A 12,580-nucleotide genomic window follows, 5' to 3' on the forward strand; every position below is an offset into this window, starting at 1 on the left:
GGAGGAGGAGGAGGAGGAGGAGGAGGAGGAGGAGGAGGAGGCTGCAAGTCAAGATAAGGAAACAAGATGCAAGAAAGAAGAAGAAGAAAGAAGAAGAAGAAGAAGAAGAAGAAGAAGAAGAAGAAGAAGAAGAAGAAGAAGAAGAAGAAGGAGAAACAAGAGGAGGAGGAGGAGGAGGAGGAAAAGAAGGGAGAGAAAAAAGAAAGGAAGAACTCTCTCTCTCTCTCTCTCTCTCTCTCTCTCTCTCTCTCTCTCTCTCTCTCTCTCTCTCTCTCTCTCTCTCTCTCTCGGTGCATGGAGGATGGAGGGAATTCTTGTCCTCCTCCTCTTCCTCCTTCTCTTCATCTTTCCTCCTCCTCCTCCTCCACCCACACTTTACTCTCTCTCTCTCTCTCTCTCTCTCTCTCTCTCTCTCTCTCTCTCTCTCTCTCTCTCTCTCTCTCTCTCTCTTTACAAGTCTTTACAAGGAGGAGGAGGAGGAGGAAGAGGAGGAAAGAATAACTAGAAACAGAGAGAAAGTAGAGAGAAAAAATGGATAATTTGTGAGAGAGAGAGAGAGAGAGAGAGAGAGAGAGAGAGAGAGAGAGAGAGAGAGAGAGAGAGAGAGAGAGAGAGAGAGAGAGAGAGAGACTGTTTATAGGAAAAATATTAGAACACACACACACACACACACACAAACACGAACACACAATAAGTATTTCATCATAAAATAAACAATGGAGAGAGAGAGAGAGAGAGAGAGAGAGAGAGAGAGAGAGAGAGAGAGAGAGAGAGAGAGAGAGAGAGAGAGAGAGAGAGAGAGAGAGAGAATTAATGATATTGACGAACAAAATTTGGAAAAAGGAGGATGAGATGACGAGAAGAAGAAGAAGAAGAAGAAGAAGAAGAAGAAGAAGAAGAAGAAGAAGAAGAAGAAAAGTAGGAGGAGGAACCGTAAGGACAGACGTAGGAGAAGAAAGGAGCCTTATGAGGAGGAGGAGGAGGAGGAGGAGGAGGAGGAGGAGGAGGAGGAGGAGGAGGAGGAGGAAAGGGACCATATGAGGAAGAAGAGGAATAGGGATTGAAGGAGGAGGAGGAAGAGGAGGAGGAGGAGAAGGAGGAAGAGGAGGAGGAGGAGGAGGAGGAGGAGGAGGAGGAGGAGGAGGAGAAGGAGGAAGAGGAGGAGGAGGAGGAAGAGGAAGAGGAAGAGGAGGAGGAGGAGGAGGAGGAGGAGGAGGAGGAGGAGGAGGAGGAGGAGGAGGAGAAATGTTTTCATTAAAGGAGTTTTGAATAATAAGTAAGATTTGTAGTAAATTAAATGCATTAGTGATGGTTGTAGTAGTAGTAGTAGTAGTAGTAGTAGTAGTAGTAGTAGTAGTAGTATAATAATGGTAGTAGCAGTAGTAGTAGTAGTAGTAATGGTAAGAACAACAACAATAGTCATCATCAGCTACTCACCTCCTATGTGTCTGGTGTTTTGTCCCCAGTATTTCCTTAATTCCGTATCCATAACGCCTTTCGCGCCTCTCCGCACCTTAAGGTCACTAGAACACACCTATTTATCGCCACGGACACCATGCAAGGTCACGGACACAGGTCAAATAGATTCGCATCGGAGCGGATTTGCACACAACCCTCCCCCTCGACTTGCAATATAACACTGAGGCTGGGTTGCTTCCCGGGGATTCATTCCCCTCTTCCTCCCCCTCCCCCTCTTACCTTGCTTTTTATTTTATTTCTCTTCTCTTATTTGCTCCATCTTGTATTCTTATGTATGGCTGAATAGGGTTTTGGTTTTAGTTTATTAGAATTTATTTTCGTTTTGAATCATGCAGGGAAAATATGTTTTTTTTCAATGTTGTTCTATATTTTGCGTCTGGCAGATAGTGAGAGAGAGAGTTTGAATGAGAGAATGTGTGGTATGAAAATAGAGAAAATAAAGCTAGCTCACTCAATGACACGCCTAGGAATCACAATCTTTAACCCAATGGAACAATTATACACCATAAATTCAATAGTACAGTCCATGAATAGTTAAATAGTCCACTACTGTAGTCACCCTGGTCTCCGTACGACAGTTTGGAACATGGCCATTGATCTACACTACTGAGAAATGAAGAAATTTTCGGTTGTTTTTAAAGATAAAAATTCCACATTGACAGGCTATTTTGGGCGGAAAGAATGCATGAAGAAGGAAGCTTGATCCTTGACCTTTGCTCGGCCTGAAGGGCGTGGTGCGGCAGTCTCCGGGGAAGTCAAAATAAGGAGAAATATAACAGGGTGTGGAGATTTTTATGAAGGGGAGATACATTGAAATATATCAACGATACATGTCATTCCTTTAATATTTGTATATATTTGTTTATTTATTTATTTGTGTACTATGGGTTACTAAATATTGTTTTTTTTTTTATTATGTCAGACCGTGGGGTAAAAGTAACAGCAAATAAGATTTCTGTAAGGGGAAAAAACAGATATGTTAGTATTGATAGAGAAATAATTAATTAAATAATAAATAAATAAATAAATAAATAAATAAAAGGAAAGAGAAATATATATATATATATATATATATATATATATATATATATATATATATATATATATATATATATATATATATATATATATATATATATATATATATATGGTTTTCGTGGATAAGTATATTTGATTCTCTCTCTCTCTCTCTCTCTCTCTCTCTCTCTCTCTCTCTCTCTCTCTCTCTCTCTCTCTCTCTCTCTGTATCTTCTTCTTCTTCTTCTTCTTCCTCTTATCTCTATTTATATTATTTTTCATTCCATCTCTATGTAATTCGTAACATTTTTCTTTTGTTTTTCTACATAATTTTCTTTTGTATAATTTATATATTTGGTAGTGGCGGTGCTTGGCTTGCTATTAAAAATGAGCATAAGACTTACCCAATAGACCCCCTTGAAAACAGTACAGGTTATCTGCAGTGTTTCTCCTGTTAATAATGTAGAAATCTTACTAATCTGTCACTGGAATCATTAAAACACCCTTAAAGACCTGTATCATTTCATTTCGTGGATAAGTATATTTGATTCTTTCTCTCTCTCTCTGTATCTTCTTCTTCTTCTTCTTCTTCCTCTTAGTTCTATTTATATTTTTTTTCATTCCATCTCTATGTAATTCGTAACATTTTCCTTTTGTTTTTGTACATAATTTTTTTTCTATGTAATTTCTATATTTGTTAGTGGCGGTGCTTGGCTTGCTATTAAAAGTGAGCATAAGAATTACCCAATACAAGTCTTCTTTATTTATTTATGGCGATTTTATTAAGAATTTTATCTGTTATTATTTACTGAACTTGTGGTGTATATATATAAGATGTTTTTCACTAAAATAGATCGAAGTTAGATTATAATAATTACACACTGACAAATAAATAATTCAACTTTTTTTATATATTCTGAAACCACCATTACTTTCAAGAGGGTTTAGTTGAAATGATGCAGGTTTTTAATGGTGTTTTAATGGTTCTAGTGACAGATTAGCAAGATTTCTACATTATTAACAGGAAAAACACTCTTGATTACCTATACTGTTTTCAAAAGGGTCTAGTTGAAATGATGCAGGTTTTTAATGGTGTTTTAATGGTTCTAGTGACAGATTAGCAAAATTTCTACATTATTAACAGGAAAAACACTCTTGATTACCTATACTGTTTTCAAAAGGGTCTAGTTGAAATGATGCAGGTTTTTAATGGTGTTTTAATGGTTCTAGTGACAGATTAGCAAGATTTCTACATTATTAACAGGAAAAACACTCTTGATTACCTGTAGTGTTTTCAAAAGGGTCTAGTTGAAATGATGCAGGTTTTTAATAGTGTTTTAATGGTTCTAGAGACAGATTAGCAAGGTTTCTTCATGAACTGGGTCCTAATTGGCTTAGTGTGTGATGCACAGTGTCTGAAAATAATTTGGTTGCCTTTCATCGGTTTTATTAAGCGAAATATTGATACCTAACGCCCAACATGTAGGTATTATTAACATTATATTAAAAATTAACACCACAGCCAGCGAACTTAGCTGTCATAGGCTCCAGGAATGCTTGAAATGAATGAAATAATATATAAGGATAATAATAATAATAAGGAAATAATGTTTCAGCATTTCGTAGTGATAGAAATGTGGATAGCAATATTTTCTTATCTTTTTTTGTCTTTTGAATTCAGCGGCTGTTCATAAAAGTAAAAAGAAAAGAATCTTAAAAGAAATCTGTTAAGCTACTATAGAGGGTTACAATCCGATATTATATAGTATTTCAACCTTAATCTTTCCTAGTACCGATGCTCTTTTGTTTGTTGTTGTTGTGAGGGAGAGAGCATTTCTGTCGTCTATACACAAAACTTTCCATTTCACTTACAAGATGGTGAAAAGAACGAACCTTGCTTATTATACACGGTTTTTAACGCTATAACACTTCTTTACTTGGATTTTACTCTCAAAAACTGTAAGTATATGAACACAGGTTGATCTGAGTAATGGATGTGTGCAGAAAGGTAGCGAAGGACTTGGGGAGAGGTGAAAATAAGTTGTTTTTTTTTTTCCAGACTCCTTATCCTTGGTGAGTAATGTTTATTAAATCTTGTGTGAGCCTGTAGTGTTGACTGTGCTGAGTTATTTAGCTGTTATTTTACCCTCATCCCTCAGAATTTGTCACTTGTTACCCCCTTACTGGGCCAAGAGAGTGAAATAAGCCGTGTGTACAGGGTAGCTGACCAGGTGACTTTTCTCATTACAGATCTTACCGTAATTTGAAATATAGATATACACAACTAAAATTATAATGCTGATGGTGAATTTTAAAGGTTTATCTGCATTTTGGTGAAGTGTGGTTAGTTTTGGTAGGTGAGCAGGTTAAAAAGATAACAATTATGAAGATAAGTTAATAGCAGATTTAGTGGTGTCCCCCAAGGTTATATCATTCATTTAATTTTTGCCTTCCAGATGACTGTGTTGGTGATAGAACCCTGGCAGGAAGAGGTGATGTTGCCTTGGATATTCAGAGTGAGGGAGACTGGCAGAAGACACAAGGTATGTAATAATTTTGTTACTTCTGCCTCACTCTTCTGTTGTGATATATATGTGTGTATTAGTGTTTTGAAGAGTTATAGAAGTTATAGAATAAATGTGTCAGCCTCAGTACACCGTGGAAGTGGTATTGGTGGGTCTTTTTAATTAACACCAAATATTGAACCACATATTTGCTGTACAGTTCTGTTGAATATTGTTGGTATTGGTGAATATTCTTTAGCATATTGGATGAAGCAGGTAGTAGGCAGGAAGGTAGGCCTATGTGGGGTGCCGTGTGGGGTGTATAGGCTGGCGCTGAAATCTTTTGTGTTGATTGCGGTTCAGATTTAAGTGTGTGGACCTGTACACTTCCTTGCCTCATTGAAAGGATAACTTAATTATAAGGAATTATCATTTACTATAAGGAATTATCATTTACTTCAGTCACCCGTACAAAATAGAGACATGACCTTTTTATTTATTTATTTATGTATGTATTTATTTATTTATTTATTTGTTTGTTTGTTTGTTTGTTTGTTTATTTATTTATGTATGCATTTATTTTCAGAAAGCAGAGATTGTGACAGGTGAAAGCCCTGAGATTTATTTATGTATTTATTTATTTATGTATTTATTTATGTATGTTATGTATGAGATTTATTTATGTATGTATTTATTTTCAGAAAGCAGAGAGATTCCCCAGAGAGAAGCTTTTTTTCAGTGTTTGTATCTCTAAACCTTCCTTGTTCACAATTATCTCTCTCTCTCTCTCTCTCTCTCTCTCTCTCTCTCTCTCTCTCTCTCTCTCTCTCTCCTCCACACAGCATCCCCTGGCCTTCCACAGCCTTCTCACTGGTCTCCTTGTGGTGTCATCCTTCACACAGCATCCCCAAGCCTTCCACAGCCTCCCCACTGGTCACTTTGTCCTGTCCTGTCCTCCACATACCAATCACAGGCCTAACCTAGCCAACCTAAACTAACCTAACCTCACACCCACAGGTTCGGAGGCCTCCAGAGAGCTGCCCAGAGTGAAGCTTGTGGTATAGAGGAACAGCTGCTGATCATCAAGCTTACGGAGTGACTGGAGGAAAGTGGGAGGAGCCTGGAGGGAGTGGTGGAGGTACAGTACTTGGAGAAAATCCCTTCACCATGACGATAATGGTGTTCTTTTTCTCGTTCTTCTTTTTCCTCCTCCTCCTCCTCCTCCTCCTCCTCTTCCTCCTGCTGCTGCTGGCTTATTGGCTAAATGACTTGTGGCTTAGTGAGGCTTATTGGTGACTGGCTTAGTGAGGCCTATTGGGTGACTGGCTTAGTGAGTCTTATTGGTGACTGGCTTAGTGATGCTTATTGGTGACTGGCTTAGTGAGGCCTATTGGGTGACTGGCTTAGTGGCTTGAAATTATGGGTGTCTTTTAACATTGTTACCTTGCATGCATGTTCAACAAAAGTCAAAGCTAATGAGAAACTTGCTTTTATAAAACAGCTTGCTACCCAACAAAGCAAAGGATTATATTTATTTATTTATAGCCTTTCACTATTCCATAATTCAAGCCAGTGAATCTAATCTCTTTCTTTCTATACAGATACCAGGATATGTGACCACCACCACCACCCCCACCACCACCACCACCACCACCACCACCACCACCACCACCATTGGAGTCCCCTCTCTAGTTGGACATTACGGCCCTGTTGTGTACCCTGGTGGCCTTCATAGTTGACCGGTGAGTATGTATATTTGTTGAGGGTTGCTGTGCTCTCAGTCACTGTCTTCCGAGGCTACAGAGAGTTTCTCCTGTTGATACTGTAGAAATGTTGTGTATCTGTCAGAAGAACCATAAAAAACTCTCTTGAAAACCTGTGTCTCTTCAACTAGAGGCTTTTGGGAAGTAGTGGAGGTGTGGCCAGACTTGTTTCAGAATGTACCAGAAAGTCTAACCTGATTTTCTTGTTAATATTGGGATTTTTATTGGAGTTAAAAGGAAGTTTGATATTTTATCAATATTTATTTATTTGGTGAATTCAATGAAGTTTGACATAAAGTTATATTCAAAGTATTTACAAACACACACACACACACACACACACACACACACACACACACACACACACACACACACACACACTACAGGTCTTAACCAATGCATCATAAATTTTTGTGTATAGTTATTGTGCTTAGTATTTTGTAAACAGCATCTTTAATAATTCTATTGCATGCCTAAAAAAAAAAAAAATTCAAGCAACATAGCTTAATATTTGTGTTTGTTTATGTGCATGGCTCTAAATAATATATGTTTGTGTGTTAGTTGGCTTGTGTGTGTCTGTGGTTTGCTATTGGTTCAGTACATCTGTGCCTGGCCTGGTCTGAAACGTGGCTGCTTTACAATGTTTTCTGGCACAGAGGAAGAAATGGTGTGCTGTTCTTCTGTTTTGTCCTGACTGAGAAGCTGTTGTGCTTTTTTTTCCTTGTTCTGCGTTGCTGTGCTTCAAGGGGTAGACTTGCCTGTCCTCCATTGTCCTGTGTCTGTCATGCTTGTTGTATAGTCAGTAAAACACCTTTTGTTCTGTCTTGCCCTGAATGGTCTGTTGTGCTTGTTGTGTCTCTCAGATCTTCCACATTCTCTTCTTCTCTTATTTTTTCTGATAATTTCATTTGACTTTAATTCTTTTCATCTATCAACACCAATATACCACACCACACCACCACCACCACCACCACCACCACCACCTGCATCACACTCAGACTTTCCTTTCCTCCACTTAGCTGAGTGCAGCTGTCGGTGACTGCAGGAATGGACCTCAGATGGTGGACACAGCATTACCAAGTCAAGAAGTTGTCCAGTATTTTATCTCTGCTCTCAAACAAGCAATGACCAGTGGTGGTGTTGTTCATGTCTGGCTTGTGTGTGTGTGTGTGTGTGTGTGTGTGTGTGTGTGTGTGTGTGTGTGTGTGTGTGTGTGTGTGTGTGTGTGTGTGAGTTTGTTCATCCATTATGATTTGAAGAGATTGTGTTTGTATTTTTATTGTGGGACTCTGTGATTATACTTTGAAATGATACGGCCTTAAAATTGACCTTTGACCCTGTGTGGTAGTGGAGTGAGGCTTGTGACAGTTAGGAATTGGTTGTCAAAAAGTGACCACATTGGTTTTTCCTCAGTTGCTTTAGCCATGAAAGTTCTATTCCTTGTGTTCTTTGTCATGATGATGTTTGATTCCCTTGGTTTCCAATTGGTTGCCTTTGTGTGAGTTTTGATCCAGTCATTTACTTCCCTACTTACTGAATTCCAGGAAACAAAGGGATTGCTTGCTCCTTTTGCTTCCTTGTGGACAAATTCACTGCTAATAGTTTGTTATTTGGAAGTTTGATTGAAGGCTTGTTCCTCCCTCTCCTCCACCCTATGACTACTTGATGCTATCTAGTAAAATTCTTCACAATGATGTTTTCCATGCCTTCGCTGCCCTAAACCCTTGGAAAGCTTGGAGGGGTCCCTCCTCTTGTTCTTCAAAACTGCATTTCTGTGCTTGCACCTTGCCAAGTCAAACTCTTTCAACTCTGTGTGTCAACATGTAATAATATTACTTCTTGCTGGAAGTTTGCCTACATTCAGCCTGTTCCTGAAAAGGGTGACCATTCTAATCCCTCATACTACTGTCCTGTTGCTTTAATTTTCTGCCTATCTGAAGTTTTTGAATTTATCCTCAAAAGGAAGATTCTTAAACATCTATCACTTGACAACTTTCTATCTAATTGCCAGTATGTGTTCCATAATGGCCAGACAAAAGAAAACATGTGTTCAGTGGCTTCAGCCACCACCAATGGTCTCTCTTTTTAAGATTTCCTGCTTAACTAATGTTTAAGTATCTCATTACAAAGATAAGAATATAGATATCATAAAGATGGTTATTTATATTGATTAGCATATTAGCATTATGAATGTTCCTGTTCATACGATTATAACTATCAGCAGAAAAAATTGTATAACGTGTCATTCATTTACTTGAAGCTGCATTGTCAAGGAAGCTTGATACACTTTTCAGTGATGTGTTTATGTGCTAACATATGTGTGCTTGGAGCATAAAAGATAGTCTACACTATATTTTGACAAATAAACAGTTGGTATGAAAAAATTACTTTTACCTACAGCACTTACTTAATTTGCATTTGGGCACCATCTCTTTGAAAATAGTCCATTTGAGCAGCAATACAGCAGCACATTCAGCACTGTTGTCACCCCTGAAACTTATTCTGGAAGTGTTGTTCTCTAAGCATGTCAAGCATCTACTGTTTGTGCAGAATCATCTCCACAATGGACAGAAGAAGCATCAGGCCAAAGTCTGTCAGGAATTCTGTCAGCCAGCCATGAATGACCCAACCTTCATGTCAAAGGACATCTCTGGGAACAAAATTTGGGTTTACAGGTATAACCCCCTAACCCAAACAAGTCTTTACAATAGAAGAGTCCAGCATCTCCATGCAGGGCATGGTTCAGGTCTGGAAAACCACTAAGAGCATTTTTATTCAATGTCTTTGAGATTCATAGGATAGTTCATCATGAATTCATCCCCCAAAAAAGATCATCAACTGCCAGTTCTACTCAAGTGTTTTGAGGCATCTGAGGACATTAATTTTGGCAGATATGGCTTGAAATGTGGTGCAAGGCTAAATGGATGCTCCATGATGATGATGATGATGATGATGATGCACCCTCTCTTACATATTATCTCTTATAATGCATGGGCTTCTCAGATGCATGATTATCCCTTTGCAGCTGCCCTACTCATCAGATTTGGTACCAACCCTTGTGACTTGTGTCATGCTCCCCACATGGACATTCATTCTATGGAAACAATGAGAAATTGATCTCAAGATGAGATAAGTCTTTAGCCATGACAAGTTGTAGCCAGCCAGGGATTGAACCTCTCACTGAGAGAACACAAGGATGACACCTTAGACATTGAGACCATGATGACTGTCAGGTCCCAAGTTCAGTTTTAGGACATTTATACTCCTAATCTCTGCACTTTTTTTTCCTGGAAATAATAAAGATGCAGCTGAAGGGATGCTCTTTTGACACCATGGGGTAGGTTCATTAGATTAGATTAGATGTGATTTACTTTAGAGTTTTAATGAAAGCAATGGCAAAAAAAGACTATGGTTCCAGCCTGTGTGAGACAACCCTCAAGAATTTAAATATTTCCAAACTACTTATAGCATTCAGATTGTTCATGGATACAACTGAAGGTAATACAAACATAGGAGTTGTAAAAATATTTTTTTAAATAATGAATTAAGACTTATACAGTACACAAACATTCATTAAAAGACCACACTGAGCCACTGTTTACACAAACAGCTGATGAATGCTCACTGTTGATGTCACTATCAATGGTGGCAGCTGCAGCAGTTACAGCTCATTCTTCTCACCAAACTTGCATCACTGTGTATAGTGCTAGTGATGTTGGGATTGGAACTGCACTTGCTACCTCGATATCAGTGTTACAGACATTTTTACAATTTGTTGCGGACCATCCATGCAGTAGGCTTTAAATTCCGTTAGGGTACGACTCGCAAGCAAGCTGATCCCAGGCAGTATACGTGATTTGCATCAGAATACTGCACATTAGTGGCGAGCTGACTGTAGTCACCACAAAAGAAATCTATACAGCAAAAATGCAGGTGAAAAGCACATATGGAAAAAATGTGGATATATTTGAGTTGCATATCCATCATGTGCTAGAACACAGTCATCATACATCTCACAGCAGCTGAGACGCTTGTGTAGCTGTTCATACACATCCAACACCAGTGCTGGTCCAGCTGCCACGGAAGCAGCATCCATAACTGACGACTCCATCAGGCTTCACGCAACCCATCATTGACTAATTTTGGATGCTTACAGTTTTGTTGCTGTGCTTTACCATAGGTCACCAGGAGCTGAAAATGAAAGAAAAAGCACATTCCTTGGCATAGCTGCAGCAGGGAGTGTTAGTGATATATATGGCAGCTGATCTTGTGTTGACCCAGAAAGCCATTTACCAGCTTAAAAACTCCACTGTCACCCTCCTGCCTCCAGGCTTAGCATTAATGCCCCCCCCCCTGAAAAAAACTCTTAAATCCCCCCCAAAAAAGTTTAAGTGGTTATTTCAGGGGGTTTTAGAAAATATATTTTACTAATCAAGATTTAGTTGTATATTATATTGATAATTAAGGTCTATATTATATACATACACATTAAAATTGTAAAAGTAGTCAAGTCTGTCCCATTAAATTCCTAACCTGTATCAGCATGACCTAAACAAGTGTGTGTTCTTCATTAAAAGAGTGTCAAAATCTTTCAAGATCTAACTCCCCTTGTAATTTCTTGCACCTAGCCAAAAACATCTCCAATAACTTTGCTTCTTCGTGGCACTACTGCCATCTCATCTATTTCTAAAGCTGAACTCTTCACTCAAACCTTTGCTAAAAACTCTACCTTGGATAATTCAGGGTCTGTTCCTCTGTCTCCTCCATCCTCCGATTACTTCACGCTACCTATGAAAATCCCTTGCAGTGATGTTTTCCATGCCCTGGCTAGCCTTAACCCTCAGAGAGCTTACAAACCTGATGGAGTCCCTCCCATTGTTTTCTGAAACTGTGCCTCTGTGCTTGCACCTTGCCTAATCAAACTCTTCCAAATTTGTCTATCAATATCTACCTTTCCTTCTTGCTGGAAGTTTGCCAAAATTCAGCCTGTTCCTAAAAAGGGTGACCATTCTAATCCTTCAAATTATCGTCCTATTGCTGTAATTTCCTACCTCTCCAAAGTTTTGAATCTATTCTCAACAGGAAGATTCATAAACATCTATTATTTCACAACCTTCTATCTGATTGCCAGTATGGGTTCTGTCTAGGCCACTCTACTGGTGATCTTATGGAGTTCCCTACTGAGTCTTGGTCATCCTCTTTTAGGGATATTGGTGAAACTTGCTGCTGTTGGCTTGTGCCTATCAAAAGCTTTTAATAGAGTCTGGCATAAAGCTTTGATTTCCAAACTATCCTCCTATGGCTTCTATCCTTCTCTCTGTAACTTCATCTCAAGTTTCCTTTCTGATCATTCTATTGCTGCTGTGGTAGACAGTCACTGTTCTTCTAAATCTATTAACAGTGGTGTTTCTCAGGGTTCTGTCCTGTCACTCACTCTCTTCTTATTTTTTGTTAATGATCTTCTGAACCAAACTTCTTGTCCTATCCATTCCTACACTGATGATACCACCTTGCACTTTTCCATGTCTTTTTTGTAGACATCGAACCCTTCAGGAAGTAAACAATTCTCACAAGGAAGCCACAGAATGCCTGACTTCTCAACTCTCTAAAATTTCTGATTGTGACCGAGCAAACCTAGCAGTGTTCAATGCACCAAAGACTTAATTCTTCCATCTATCAACTCGACACAACCTTCCAGGCAACTATCCCCTCTTCTTCAGTGACACTCAACCATCCCCCTCTTCTACTGAACATCCTCAGTCTGCCCTTCAGTTATAATCTGAACTAGAAACTCTTCATCTCATCTCTAGCTAAAAC

At 38.8% G+C, this 12,580-nt stretch overlaps 1 protein-coding gene and 1 long non-coding RNA gene across 7 annotated transcripts in view; one reads left to right on the forward strand and one right to left on the reverse strand.

Annotated features, from left to right (window-relative positions):
* Positions 1 to 12,580, reverse strand: part of LOC135101675 (uncharacterized protein K02A2.6-like) — a 55,113-nt gene that overhangs the window by 18,560 nt on the left and 23,973 nt on the right. The window contains exon 1 of one of the 6 annotated variants that reach the window (XR_010269365.1): positions 1,438 to 1,665. The exons of the other annotated variants lie outside the window; for them this stretch is intronic. The gene's annotated coding sequence lies outside the window, so the exon portion shown is untranslated. Of the gene's footprint in view, positions 1 to 1,437; positions 1,666 to 12,580 lie in introns of those variants that run through there. 6 annotated transcript variants of the gene reach the window in all.
* LOC135101679 (uncharacterized) lies at positions 3,766 to 10,076 on the forward strand. The gene is made up of 5 exons (XR_010269368.1): positions 3,766 to 4,455; positions 4,953 to 5,039; positions 6,018 to 6,138; positions 6,602 to 6,742; positions 7,783 to 10,076. It is a non-coding gene; the product is annotated as an uncharacterized LOC135101679 (long non-coding RNA).

The sequence above is a fragment of the Scylla paramamosain genome, chromosome 6, assembly GCF_035594125.1.
Source record: "Scylla paramamosain isolate STU-SP2022 chromosome 6, ASM3559412v1, whole genome shotgun sequence".
Taxonomy (NCBI): Eukaryota; Metazoa; Arthropoda; class Malacostraca; order Decapoda; family Portunidae; genus Scylla; species Scylla paramamosain.